Source organism: Staurois parvus, unplaced genomic scaffold (genome assembly GCF_062004578.1).
Source record: "Staurois parvus isolate SC_StPar_1 unplaced genomic scaffold, SC_StPar_1.0 ptg001642l, whole genome shotgun sequence".
Lineage (NCBI taxonomy): Eukaryota > Metazoa > Chordata > Amphibia > Anura > Ranidae > Staurois > Staurois parvus.
The window spans coordinates 1673031-1687054 of NW_028319438.1; the positions used below are offsets into that span (position 1 = coordinate 1673031).

Below are 14024 nucleotides of genomic sequence, written 5' to 3' on the forward strand. Positions count from 1 at the left end.
ACTTGAAATAGGATCAGGTCCTTGATGCTTTTCCAAGATACATGTGGGGGTGGGGAGCCAGGTAGTCACAATACATGGATTCCAAACACATCAACTGTGTATATAGCGTATAACAGGCCATGCAGGCCTGAGTTTTTATACCCAATAAAGGGTTTCCAAAAATTACTCAAAATGAGAAGATTATTGCTCCATATACTATGTGTATAGCATGTAACAGGCTATACAGGCCTGAGTATTTATACCCAATAGAGGGTTTCCAAAAATTACTCAAAATGAGAGGGTTATTGCGGTTTCATGAGGATATGGCTATGTCACAGCACAACACCTGGATAGGATAGCGTATATATATATATATATATGTAGATCGTCCTCAAAAGAGGATTTACAAAAAATTCTCCGAATATACAGGGTAAATTAGGCCCATATAGCATGCCCTTTTAATACCATAAATGCTCTATAGATCTCAACAGCCGTAAGCTGAAATAACTTGCCACCGGTGGAAGATAAATTTCCATGAAAGATTGTCGTTTGCGAACCGCTGCAATAGTAGCCTTATGGTAATTTTCAGAGGGTCAAGGGCCCTTGACCCTCTGAAAATTACCATAAGGCTACTATTGCAGCGGTTCGCAAACGACAATCTTTCATGGAAATTTATCTTCCACCGGTGGCAAGTTATTTCAGCTTACGGCTGTTGAGATCTATAGAGCATTTATGGTATTAAAAGGGCATGCTATATGGGCCTAATTTACCCTGTATATTCGGGGAATTTTTTGTAAATCCTCTTTTGAGGACGATCTACATATATATATATATATATACGCTATCCTACCCAGGTGTTGTGCTGTGACATAGCCATATCCTCATGAAACCGCAATAACCCTCTCATTTTGAGTAATTTTTGGAAACCCTCTATTGGGTATAAATACTCAGGCCTGTATAGCCTGTTACATGCTATACACATAGTATATGGAGCAATAATCTTCTCATTTTGAGTAATTTTTGGAAACCCTTTATTGGGTATAAAAACTCAGGCCTGCATGGCCTGTTATACGCTATATACACAGTTGATGTGTTTGGAATCCATGTATTGTGACTACCTGGCTCCCCACCCCCACATGTATCTTGGAAAAGCATCAAGGACCTGATCCTATTTCAAGTCGACAGAAGTCTTCTTGATCTTCATTTATGGTAATATACCCACTCTATGTGTGTCTTGTTTTCAGGGTGGCCTGATGCCCATGATCTTTATATGTATCACTATTTTTCTATATATATCCTCAGAATCATTTGGTACTATGGACCCTGTTTCACTTGGGGTGGCTATCCAGGAAGTCCCTACATTTGAGAAGTTGGCCTGTTAATCTCACTATTGAGAAGGTAATAGTAGTATCCATTGATTATTGCAGAGGGAGGCTTTGTGAATTTTGGATGGTTTTTGGTTTTTTGGTTTTCATACTTCTATATATATACTATGTACTTCTGTGTTCCAGCTTTTTCATACCAGGAGATACCTGACATATATTGGGAACACATTTGCTGAATACATGGTTCATTTGAATACAAGACGAAAACCTATGGAAACCCAGGATAACTATATCACCACTATATAACTCTGCCTTATGGTACTCTATTTGCTAAGATGACCCGAAACTGAAGACGCCTAGTGCTTTTTAACATGATTTTATTACTTTTTTCATATGTACACTGTGCTCATGTTTAACCTCCTTATGATCTATGTGATCAAATAAAGTATTGTTTGGAATATTTTTGAATTCATATTACTCCGCGTGGATCACTTAGTAACCTTCTTTTTCCAGGTAGGGGTGTTCTTGTCACACTACCATTTTGCTTAGTATAATAAATGACAGTAGGGTGAAGACCTTACACTTCTTCCTTACTGGGGAAATGATATAATAAATAACAGTAGGGTGAAGACCTTATACATCTTCCTTACTTGAGAAATGGTATAATAAATGACAGTAGGGTGAAGACCTTATACATCTTCCTTACTTGAGAAATGGTATAATAAATGACAGTAGGGTGAAAACCTTGTACTTCTTCCTTACTGGGGAAATGGTATAATAAATGACAGTAGGGTGAAGACCTTGTACTTCTTCCTTACTGGGGAAATGGTATAATAAATGACAGTAGGGTGAAGACCTTACACTTCTTCCTTACTGGGGAAATGATATAATAAATAACAGTAGGGTGAAGACCTTATACATCTTCCTTACTTGAGAAATGGTATAATAAATAACAGTAGGGTGAAGACCTTATACATCCTCCTTACTTGAGAAATGGTATAATAAATGACAGTAGGGTGAAGACCTTATAACTCTTCTTTACCGAGTAAATGGTATAATAAATGACAGTAGGGTGAAGACCTTACACTTCTTCCTTACTGGAGCAATGGTATAATAATTGACAGTAGGGTGAAGACTTTAGAATTCTTCCATAATTTTGAATTGGTATAATAAATGACAGTAGGGTGAAGACCTTACACTTCTTCCTTACTGGAGCAATGGTATAATAAATGACAGTAGGGTGAAGACTTTAGAATTCTTCCATAATTTTGAAATGGTATAATAAATGACAGTAGGGTGAAGACCTTATACATCTTCCTTACTTGAGAAATGGTATAATAAATGACAGTAGGGTGAAGACCTTGTACTTCTTCCTTACTGGGGAAATTATATAATAAATGACAGTAGGGTGAAGACCTTGTACTTCTTCCTTACTGGGGAAATGGTATAATAAATGACAGTAGGGTGAAGACCTTATACTTCTTCCTTACTGGAGCAATGGTATAATAAATGACAGTAGGGTGAAGACTTTAGAATTCTTCCATAATTTTGAAATGGTATAATAAATAACAGTAGGGTGAAGACCTTATACATCTTCCTTACTTGAGAAATGGTATAATAAATGACAGTAGGGTGAAGACCTTATACTTCTTCCTTACTGGGGAAATGATATAATAAATGACAGTAGGGTGAAGACCTTATAACTCTTCTTTACCGAGTAAATGGTATAATAAATAACAGTAGGGTGAAGACCTTATACTTCTTCCTTACTGGGGAAATGATATAATAAATGACAGTAGGGTGAAGACCTTGTACTTCTTCCTTACTGGAGAAATGGTATAATAAATGACAGTAGGGTGAAGATGTTAGAATTCTTCCATGATTTGGAAATGGTATAATAAATGACAGTAGGGTAAAGACCTTGTACTTCTTCCTTACTGGGGAAATGGTATAATAAATGACAGTAGGGTGAAGACCTTATAACTCTTCTTTACCGAGTAAATGGTATAATAAATGACAGTAGGGTGAAGATCTTGCACTTCTTCCTTACTGGAGCAATGGTATAATAATTGACAGTAGGGTGAAGACTTTAGAATTCTTCCATAATTTTGAAATGGTATAATAAATGACAGTAGGGTGAAGACCTTGTACTTCTTCCTTACTGGAGAAATGGTATAATAAATGACAGTAGGGTGAAGACCTTATACATCTTCCTTACTGGGGAAATGGTATAATAAATGACAGTAGGGTGAAGACCTTATACATCTTCCTTACTGGGGAAATGGTATAATAAATGACAGTAGGGTGAAGACCTTATACATCTTCCTTACTGGGGAAATGATATAATAAATGACAGTAGGGTGAAGACCTTGTACTTCTTCCTTACTGGAGAAATGGTATAATAAATGACAGTAGGGTGAAGATGTTAGAATTCTTCCATGATTTGGAAATGGTATAATAAATGACAGTAGGGTGAAGACCTTACACTTCTTCCTTACTGGAGAAATGGTATAATAAATGACAATAGGGTGAAGACCTTATAACTCTTCTTTACCAAGTAAATGGTATAATAAATGACAGTAGGGTGAAGACCTTATACTTCTTCCTTACTGGGGAAATGATATAATAAATGACAGTAGGGTGAAGACCTTGTACTTCTTCCTTACTGGAGAAATGGTATAATAAATGACAGTAGGGTGAAGATGTTAGAATTCTTCCATGATTTGGAAATGGTATAATAAATGACAGTAGGGTGAAGACCTTATACTTCTTCCTTACTGGAGAAATGGCATAATAAATGACAGTAGGGTAAGGACCTTCTCCTTACGATTCTCTGCACTTTTGTCAGTCATTTGCATTAGGATCCATCATTGCTTTCACCACTTTTTAACTGAGGGTCAGAGAAAGAGGATCTGGGGAGCCTAAAGTCTAAGATATGGAACTGGTGAGGGGTCAAAGAACTCCTTTATTAAGTTATTTCATATTGAGGAGGAATAAAAAACAAACTGATTTACACTTGGTGGGCTGAAAATGCTATAAATATTTGGTATCTCCTTTATTCTCCTGTCCTGTTTAACGTTCCATTAAATAGTTTTGTTTCTATCTGTTTTTAGGTACGACGCCATCTCTTCATATGAACTCCACAGATCTGCCCATGACGTCACCCTCTGCTTCTCGCTGCTCTTTCCTGTCTGTACCCCTGTGCATAGTCCTGTTTCCCCTTTTCCTGGTAATAATCCTGTCCATGTATGGAGGTTCTTTGATTTATCTGAAAATGGGGCCACATGATCACAACTAAAGTAGAACAAGAGTCAAAGCTTTTATTTTTTCATTTTTGATAGAGTAAAGGAGGGTTATAACCCATGCCAGCTATATTTTCTTTGCCATCTGCGTCCCATTGGGGTGATTTGTCTTCGGTTCCTGTCTCATAGCCAAAACAGGAAGTGAGAGGAAATCCCTCCAAAGCGTTACTGGAGTCTCCAAACATAGTGTCCCCTTTGGAAGATTTCCCCTCTATTACTGTTCTGGGGACATCCTAAACAACAAGTGCCAAACTGGCGGCCCTCCAGCTGTTGCCAATCTACAAGTCCCATGAGGCATTGCAAGATTGACAGTTGCAAGCATGACTCTCAAAGGCAGAGGCATGATGGGACTTGTAGTTTCGCAACAGCTGGAGGTCCGCCAGTTTGACACCCCTGTCCTAAACCTTGGGATTATCTTTTACTTACACTTTCGGTGATAACTGTACACAGGATAAATAGAGTACAGTCATAAAAAAAAACTGACAGGGGTTCTAATCCCTCTCTACTCCATCCAAAACTAAAAAAAACAGCTTTAGTTGTACTTTAAGGGTCTAATCAAAAGGATCAGTCCACCCCAGGGGCGGACTGACCATTCGAGCACTCGGGCACTGCCCGAGGGCCCAGGGTCAGTAGGGGGCCCCATGAGATGCCCCTGATACCTTTCATAGGCTTTTTTGGCTGTGGTTTGAGTGTTGGTGAGGACACAGGGGCCCCATGACTTCCAATTGCCCGGGGGCCCCATGATTTGTCAGTCCGCCCCTGGTCCATCCAAATCTAAAATTTAATTTGTAAATAGACCTGTGTTGGGCTGAACTCCTAAGTGGCAGGGAGATTCTTCCTCCGGATCTCTCACTTCTTCTGCTTTATTTTTCATGATGTAAAGGCAGTGAAATATCCAACAGAGAGAGTGGGAACCCCTTGTAAAGGACATGGTAGGTGGGAGGAGTTGAGAATATTGATGCAAAGATATTTAGCATTTCTGCACTGACCCTTTTAAAAAAAACCTATTATCCCATTATCTCCCTATAATCTTACTATTGGTGCCTCTGCCCTTTACTCATGGAACCTCATATAAAATCCTGGCACTTCCTGATATGGGGCAACACATGCCAGTCTCGCATCCCTCCCAGAATGCTTAGGGCCTGAACGGCCAATCACAAAGCCTTAGTGGTCTCATATGGGGGTGTCCACATACTGGCAATATCAAGTATTGTTGGTATTTGCAGGTGACCTTTTTGGGAAATGTACAGTGGGCATTGGTGTTATGTGTAAGTTTAGGCACCAAGAAGATACCTTGACCACAGTAGACGATCGGTTTGGCTTTTCCTTGAAGACCAATAGAACTTCCCACATGCATCAAAAATAGGTGTGCAAAGCCTTACAGTTTTTATGTCCCCTGCCAACCTGCCACAGAGTGGGATGCATGCTCTCCATGTGGAAACAGTGGTCTCCTTGCAGAGGTCTGACATGCTTCTGATAAGTAAGAGCCAGAGATCTTCAACTTTTGGATAGCATGAGCTGTGCTTATTGCAGAACTATATATTTACTGTGGAAGGGGCTGTGTCTGAAGTCTGAATTGAGACCACTGTTTCCCAACAGAAAGTAAACACCCACTCTGGAGCTGCTGTCAGTAGACAGGGTTTTCTATGCAGGCTGTGGCTTTAGAAAAAAAACACCATCAAACACCTTTTTTGTGCAAGTGGAATGTATTCATCTGATGTAAACTGAAGGTTCAGTTGGGCTTTAGGGTGTGCTAAGTAGCACCTAAGGCATCCCAAAATAATATTGACTGTGAGGTCACTTTAGAATGCATCAAATACACCCTAGGGTACAGTGCCTTGAAAAAGTATTCATGCCCCTTGAAATTTTTCACATTTTGTCATATTAGAAACCAAACATCTCAATGTATTTTATTGGGATTTTATGTGATAGACCAACACAAAGTGGAACATAATTATGAAGTGGAAGGAAAATGAGAAATGGTTTTCAACATTTTTTACAAATAAATATCTCAAAAGTGGGGCGTGAATTTGTATTCAGCCCCCTTTACTCTGATTCCCCTAACTAAAATCTAGTGGAACCGATTGCCTTCAGAAGTTACCTAATTAGTAAACAAAGTCAAAGGAAAATGAAAGTGAGCGCTAGATATGGAGCTGCTATGCGCCAATAGGTACCAAAGGACTCTACAAAGAACATATGAAAAAAGGGCGCAGCGCTAAAATAAAATAAACCTGATACATATACATATATAGCGAAAAGAAATATTACAAGGATATGTGATTATTATGTGCCAAGAATTGTGCAAAAAAGCATTAAAAAGTCCTTAAGTAATAGATGAATAATAAAATGGTGATTCAAACACGTGCGTCTTCCGGTGATCAAATTAATTGAATCATGCACTCACCAGATGCATAATTCAAATATGCATATAGATGATATCCCGATATCCAAGCGGAGTTATCTCAAAATCGGATATGGCATCATAGGATCATCGTCTGGGCACATCTGTCCGTCCAAGTTCTCCTTATGGATCGTGTGTTTCCACACTAAAACACCTCTCAGCTGTCTCCTCAGGTGGCACTGCGGGTAGTGGACTCAGCAGGGTCCCAAGAAAGAAAGCCAGGATGGTGTGATATCGTTTTAAATGGAAAATTTATTGATCCAAAACAAAGACAAGGACTGAATAAACAAAACTGACCATAAAGGTGTACAAAGATGGCCGCCGCTCCATGCGGTGGCGTGATGTCTGGGGTATGCTGCTCTTACCCTGACGCGTTTCGTGCCAAATGCACGTATTCATAGGGAGTGTGTCAGCTAACACACTCCCTATGAATATGTGCATTTGGCACGAAACGCGTCAGTAAAGAGCAGCATACCCCTGACATCACGCCACCGCATGGAGCGGCGGCCATCTTTGTACACCTTTATGGTCAGTTTTGTTTATTCAGTCCTTGTCTTTGTTTTGGATCAATAAATTTTCCATTTAAAACGATATCACACCATCCTGGCTTTCTTTCTTGGGACCCTGCTGAGTCCACTACACGCAGAGCCACCTGGGGAGACAGCTGAGAGGTGTTTTAGTGTGGAAACACACGATCCATAAGGAGAACTTGGACGGACAGATGTGCCCAGACGATGATCCTATGATGCCATATCCGATTTTGAGATAACTCCGCTTGGATATCGGGATATCATCTATATGCATATTTGAATTATGCATCTGGTGAGTGCATGATTCAATTAATTTGATCACTGGAAGACGCACGTTTTTGAATCACCATTTTATTATTCATCTATTACTTAAGGACTTTTTAATGCTTTTTTGCACAATTCTTGGCACATAATAATCACATATCCTTGTAATATTTCTTTTCGCTATATATGTATACGTATCAGGTTTATTTTATTTTAGCGCTGCGCCCTTTTTTCATAAGTAAACAGAGTCCAACTGTGTGTAATTTAATCAAAGTATAAATACAGATGTTCTATGAAGCCTTCAGAGGTTTGTTAGAGAACATTAGTGAACAAACAGCATCATGAAAGCCAAGGAACACACCAGACAGGCCAGGGATAAAGTTGTGGAAAAGTTTAAAGCAGGGTTATTTTGTAGAAAAACATTTTTTAAATCCATTTGTCATTTTCCTTCCAGTTCACAATTATGTGCCACTTTGTGTTGGTCCATCGCATAAAATTCCAATAAAATACATTTACATTTTTGAATGTAAAATGACAAAATTTGGAAAATTTCAAGGGGTATGAATACTTTTTCAAGGCACTATATGCACAACGTACTGAATAATAAAGGAGGTCTTCTATGCTGCTCTTTTCTCTGCTGCTTATGGTGCCTGTCTTCTTATTAGTTGTCAGACAGAAAAATTCAGCATTGAAAAAATGGTGAAGTCTAAGTCTTGACCTCAGTCCCACTGAAATGCTGTGGTGTGATTAGAATCAGGCCATTCGAACATGACATCCTAAAACTTTTTACCAGCTGAAATGGGCCAAAAACACCTTCTAACCAGCAGTAGCCACAGGAATTATTTGGGGGAGTTTATTGCCAATAAATGAGGTCCAACTAGCCATTCTAAATGTAATATCTGTACCTTTTTTGGTAATAACATTGATTGCTGAAACCCTTTGTTAATAAAGATATGACAATGTAAAATGTTGTGTGTTGTTTATGAAACAAGATTGTTCTAAATAAAGCTGTGTAGAGCATTTTCCTCTTTATCTCCATGTTACTGATAATTGCCAGGCTATTATTTTTTTCCGAAATACTTACAGTTGCCCACTCAAAACTTGCACAGACGGTCCTATTCTTGTGGCACTTCCCTGAGCTTCTGGATTGGGGAGCTTGGGGTATTGGGGGTCAGGTGACCTCCTGTTTTGAATGCACATGAAAAAACAAAAAGAGGGCGCACCGGCCTAGTGCATTATCGTTTAAAATATTTATTGAAAGAATAAAAAAGTAGGTATCATACTCACAATGGACATATAAAACACAGGCACATCACAATGAACAAAGGTGTTCAATCCATATAGCATCTGAGTCCACAATGATGGAACCCTGGATGACCAACTCTCTAACGCGTTTTGAGGACTCAGCCTTTTCCTCAGAGCCACAAAACATGCACAGATGATCCTATTATTGTGGCACTTCCCTGAGCTTCTCGATTGGGGAGCTTGGGGTGTTGGGGGTCAGGTGACCTCCTGCTTTGAATGCACATGAAAAAACAAAAAGAGGGCGCACCGGCTTAGCACATTATCATTTAAAATATTTATTGAAAGAATAAAAAAGTAGGTATCATACTCACAATGGACATATAAAACACAGGCACGTCACAGTGAACAAAGGTGTTCAATCCATATAGCATCTGAGTCCACAATGATGGAACCCTGGATGACCAACTGGCTGACATGTTTCGAGGACTCAGCCTCTTCCTCAGAGCCACAAAACTTGCACAGATGGTCCTATTCTTGTGGCACTTCCCTGAGCTTCTGGATTGGAGAGCTTGGGGTGTTGGGGGTCAGGTGACCTCCTGTTTTGAGACGTGTTCCAGGAATTCTTGTGCCATCCCATAATGTGCATGCATGCCCACTTTAACAGTATCAGGTGACTTCCTTTCCTCTGGACTGCATGTCCCATGATTCATTTTACCAAGCCCATAAAGTACGTGCTTGCCCACACTAATAGCTCCAGTTGGTCCCTGCTCCCCAACCTTCACTGTCCCAGCTTGGAGAATGACACTCAGGATGGCTACAATGGAGCACCAGGCAAGTGCTGTAAGGAAGCATAGCCACCATATAGGCAAAATTGCCAGGAGATTTTGTTACAAGATTGTGCTGCAAACAGGCTCCAAAGACAAACAGGAGTACACAAGAAACGACAGTAGGTGTACATACGGTATGGTGCTACATGTACAATTTATTAAAGCATAAGTTCAACTTTTACAAAAAATAATAAATGCACATTTTTTGCAGGTAAAAAAAATGTTAATTCATTTTTTTTGTTTCTGGAGTGTCTGACAGTAAGGATCAATGAACTATCACGGCACTCCACAGAGCCATGGTAGTTAATTGTGAATTACAAGCTGACAGCCGCAAAGGCTGTCGGGACTTGTAGTTCATTCCTTCCCAGAATACTATGAATGAATGACGTGGCCGGGTGGGCGGAGATTCCCTGCTAGCTGTCACAATGGGGATCGGGAAGGAGTGGGGGCTTGTACGTTTATAACATGTTACATATTTTACCCTGAGTTTGTATGTAACATGTTACAAAAGGTGAACTCATCCTTTAACAAATGTACAAATTTGTCAGAACTGAGATGACTGAACTTCTGCACATGCATTGGAGTGACATCATCTCGGCCCGGCATATGGAAACATCTGGACATCAGTACTCGGAAGCAGACTGGCCGAAGATGTCAGCAACTAGCAGGGAGTTCCAGAACAGCACTGGATAGAAGGTGAGCATAGTTTCACTCTAAGGCCCAATTCACAAAGCTATAACACAAGTATCAGGATCTTTATTTTTTGTCATGTGACTGTAATTTTCAAATGTCAAAGAACAAAGCTGTGGGAGGGATTTCTAGTCTGGATTTCCTATCCCTTTCTATGGTCAGTGAGAGAAATATAGAAATCTTATACAGGCAGAAATAAAAACCTGATAAGGATTCTAACCCTTCCACACTCTGCACAAAAGATTTGGGCATTGGATATGCATTATTAATTGCCAAAAGTATTTAGACACACATGGACTTTAATGGCCTCCCAGTCTTAGCCCGTAGGGTTCAATATTGAGTTGGCCCCGCCCTTTCCAGCTATAACAGCATCAACTCTTCTGAGAAGGCCCTCCACAAGGTTTAGGAGGGTGTCTATGGGAAGGTTTGACCATTCTTCCAGAAGCACATTTGTGAGGTCAGGCACTGATGTCGGGGGAGGAGACCTGGCTCTCAGTCTCCACTCTATTTCACCCCAAAGGTGTTCTATGCGGTTGAGGTCAGGTCAGTCAAGTTCCTCCACCCCAAACTCGCTCATCCATGTCTTTTTGGACCCCAAACTGTTCCCACAAAGTTGGGAGCATGAAATTATCCAGAATGTCTCGGTATGCTGACGCCTTAAGAGTTCCCTTCACTGGAACTAAGGGGCCAAGCCCTTGAAATACAACCCCGACCATAATCCCCCCCCCCCCACCAAACTTTACACTTGGCACAATGCAGTCAGGCAAGTACCGTTTTCCTGGCAACCACCAAACCCAGACATGTCTATCAGATTGCTAGACAGAGAAGCGTGATTCGTCACTCCAGATAACACGTTTCCACTGCTCTAGAGTCCAGTGATGGCGTGCTTTACACCACTGCATCCGACGCTTGATGTAAGGCTTGAATGCAGCTGCTCGACCATGCAAACCCATTCCATGAAGCTCTCTACGCACTGTTGTTCTGATAAACTGAAGGCCACATGAAGTTTGGAGGTCTTTAGCCATTGACTCTAAAGACAGTTGGTGAATTCTGCGCAATGTGCGCTGAGCTCGCTCTGTCATGTGACGTGGCCTACCACTTGGTGGCTGAGTTGCTGTTGTTCCCAGTTGCTTCCACTTTGTTATAATACCACTAACAGTTGAGCGTGGAATATTTAGTAGGCAGGAAATGTCACGGATGGACTGGCAACCTATCACGGGACCACGCTTGAATTCACTGAGCTCCTGAGAGCGACCCATTCTGTCACAAATGTTTCTGGAAGCAGTCTGCATGCCCGGGTGCTTGATTGTATACACCTATGGCCATGGAGGCAATTGCAACACCTGAATTCAATGATTTGGAGGGCTGGCCCAATACTTTTGGCAATATAGTGTACTTTAATATACTGCTGGGTTATATTTTATCACTGTGCTTTGCTGGCTCTTAAAAGACATTCTGGTGACAGGAGAGTTAAATCTCCATGTGTACCAGGGTCACAGTCCTCCACGTGGTAACATGAGCAAAGTTCAGAGCATCAGATAGGGAGATATGGAGATGTGTGTACACAGGAACACAAAACACGGGCTGACACAGATCTGCGGAAACACAATATGAGCACCTAGGTGGGACACACTGAGCACACCACCATACACTCCAAGATAAAGGGGGACGAGGAGCTGCCGTAAGGTAAGAGGCTGTGCGTATGCGTATTGTACAGATGGATGATATGTTCCAGGGTTATGCTATAGCTATGTACTAATATTTATTAGTTGTTACTGATTTTCCAGCCACACTACTATATTTTTAAAATGTGTCCCAAAAAAGCTCTCTGACATTAAATCTTTGGTCGTACACACCATCCCGTGATGGTGCATCTACATCTGACATTGACTAAACACACATAGGGTTGCCACCTCATCCCTTGAAATCCGAACACATATTAATTACACAGATTCTGAGGCTGATTAAGGTGGTAATTAAACTCACTTGGTGCCTGATATGCATTACATTAGCCTCAGAACCTGTGTCATTAATATGTGTTGGGGTTTAAGGAATGAGGTGGCAACCCTAAACACACATCAATTAGGAAATAGATCATTTACATAAACCTTAAATCATTGTGTGATCTGCTATGTGTTATTGGGAGCACTCTTCTATTAAAAAAAACCTTCACAAAATAAAGATTGTTATAAAAGAAAATAACATAACTTAAAATCTTATTAAAAAAATAAACATATTAAAAAAAAAAAACGAAACTTGTTATATTTAATCATCAAAAATACAAAATTATTTGTTTATTAATCCCCCCCCCTAAAAAAAAAACCTTCACAACTTTCATACCTAAAAAATAAAGATTGTAATTAAAAAAAATAACAAATAGAAAAAGAAACATTAAAAAAAACTAAGATTGTTATATTTAGTCATACAAAAAAACTAAACTTGTTATATTTAATCATCAAAAATACAAATTTATTTGTTTATTAATCCTCCCCCCCCCAAAAAAAAAAACCTTCACAACTTTAATACCTAAAAAATAAAGATTGTAATAAAAAAAAATAACAAATAGAAAAAGAAACATTAAAAAAAACTAAGATTGTTATATTTATTCATACAAATTCAAAGTTATATGTTTATTAAAAAAAAGAAAACCTTCACAACTTTAATAACAAAAAAATTGTAATAAATATATATATATATATATATATATATATATATATATATAATAAAAAAACTTAGAAACTTCTAAAAAAATTATAAAGTGTTATATTTAGTCATTAAAAATATAAATTGTTTATTGTTGAAAAAACCCACAAATTTAATAACTAAAAAAAAAGATTGTAAATTAAAGAAAATAATATTGATAATGAATTAATGGGCATAAATTCAGTTGTTTTCAAAGACTGACTAATTGGCTGGGCTTCTCTAAAAAAAAGAATACATTTTCTGCATTTGTTTTGTGTATGATGCAATCACTTTTAATTGAATTAAGGCTCATTTGTTTAACCTGGCCAGCATAAGAGTATTTGATATGGTCAAATAGTTTGTCTTGTGCAGCCTTTCTCAACCTTTTTAACCCAGAGGAACACTTGAGATTATTTTCAAGTCTCGGGGAACCCCTGCTAAAACTAGTTCATTGTGGGGCTGTAGGAAAATTGATGCTTACATTGGTGGCAAAATGCCCCCCTTATAAATAGCTAAAAAGGTCATTGGTGTCATGTTGTTCGCTCTACAAGTGGTTGGCCCTGGAACTATGCAAGCACCATCAAAAAGGAGGTTGATTAGCCATTGTTCAAGGAATCCCGAGCAACCTCTGGAGAAACTCTAGGGTTCCACAGAACCCTGGGTGAGAATGGCTGGTCTAGTGTGACCTTATATTTTGCCTTCCCTTGTTCCTTCCTGTCCTCCTCAATAACATGCAATTTTTTCTTTTTAAATACAATGGTTTCTAAAGCGAGCAAAAT

At 39.3% G+C, this 14024-nt stretch overlaps 1 protein-coding gene across 1 annotated transcript in view; it reads left to right on the forward strand.

The window, feature by feature from the left end:
- Positions 1–12127: 12127 nt before the first annotated feature.
- The window catches only part of LOC149434909 (diacylglycerol O-acyltransferase 2-like), a 56279-nt gene continuing 54382 nt past the window's right edge, over positions 12128–14024 (forward strand). Inside the window, exon 1 of the mRNA XM_089663219.1 lies at positions 12128–12249. The gene's annotated coding sequence lies outside the window, so the exon portion shown is untranslated. The remainder of the gene's footprint in view (positions 12250–14024) is intronic.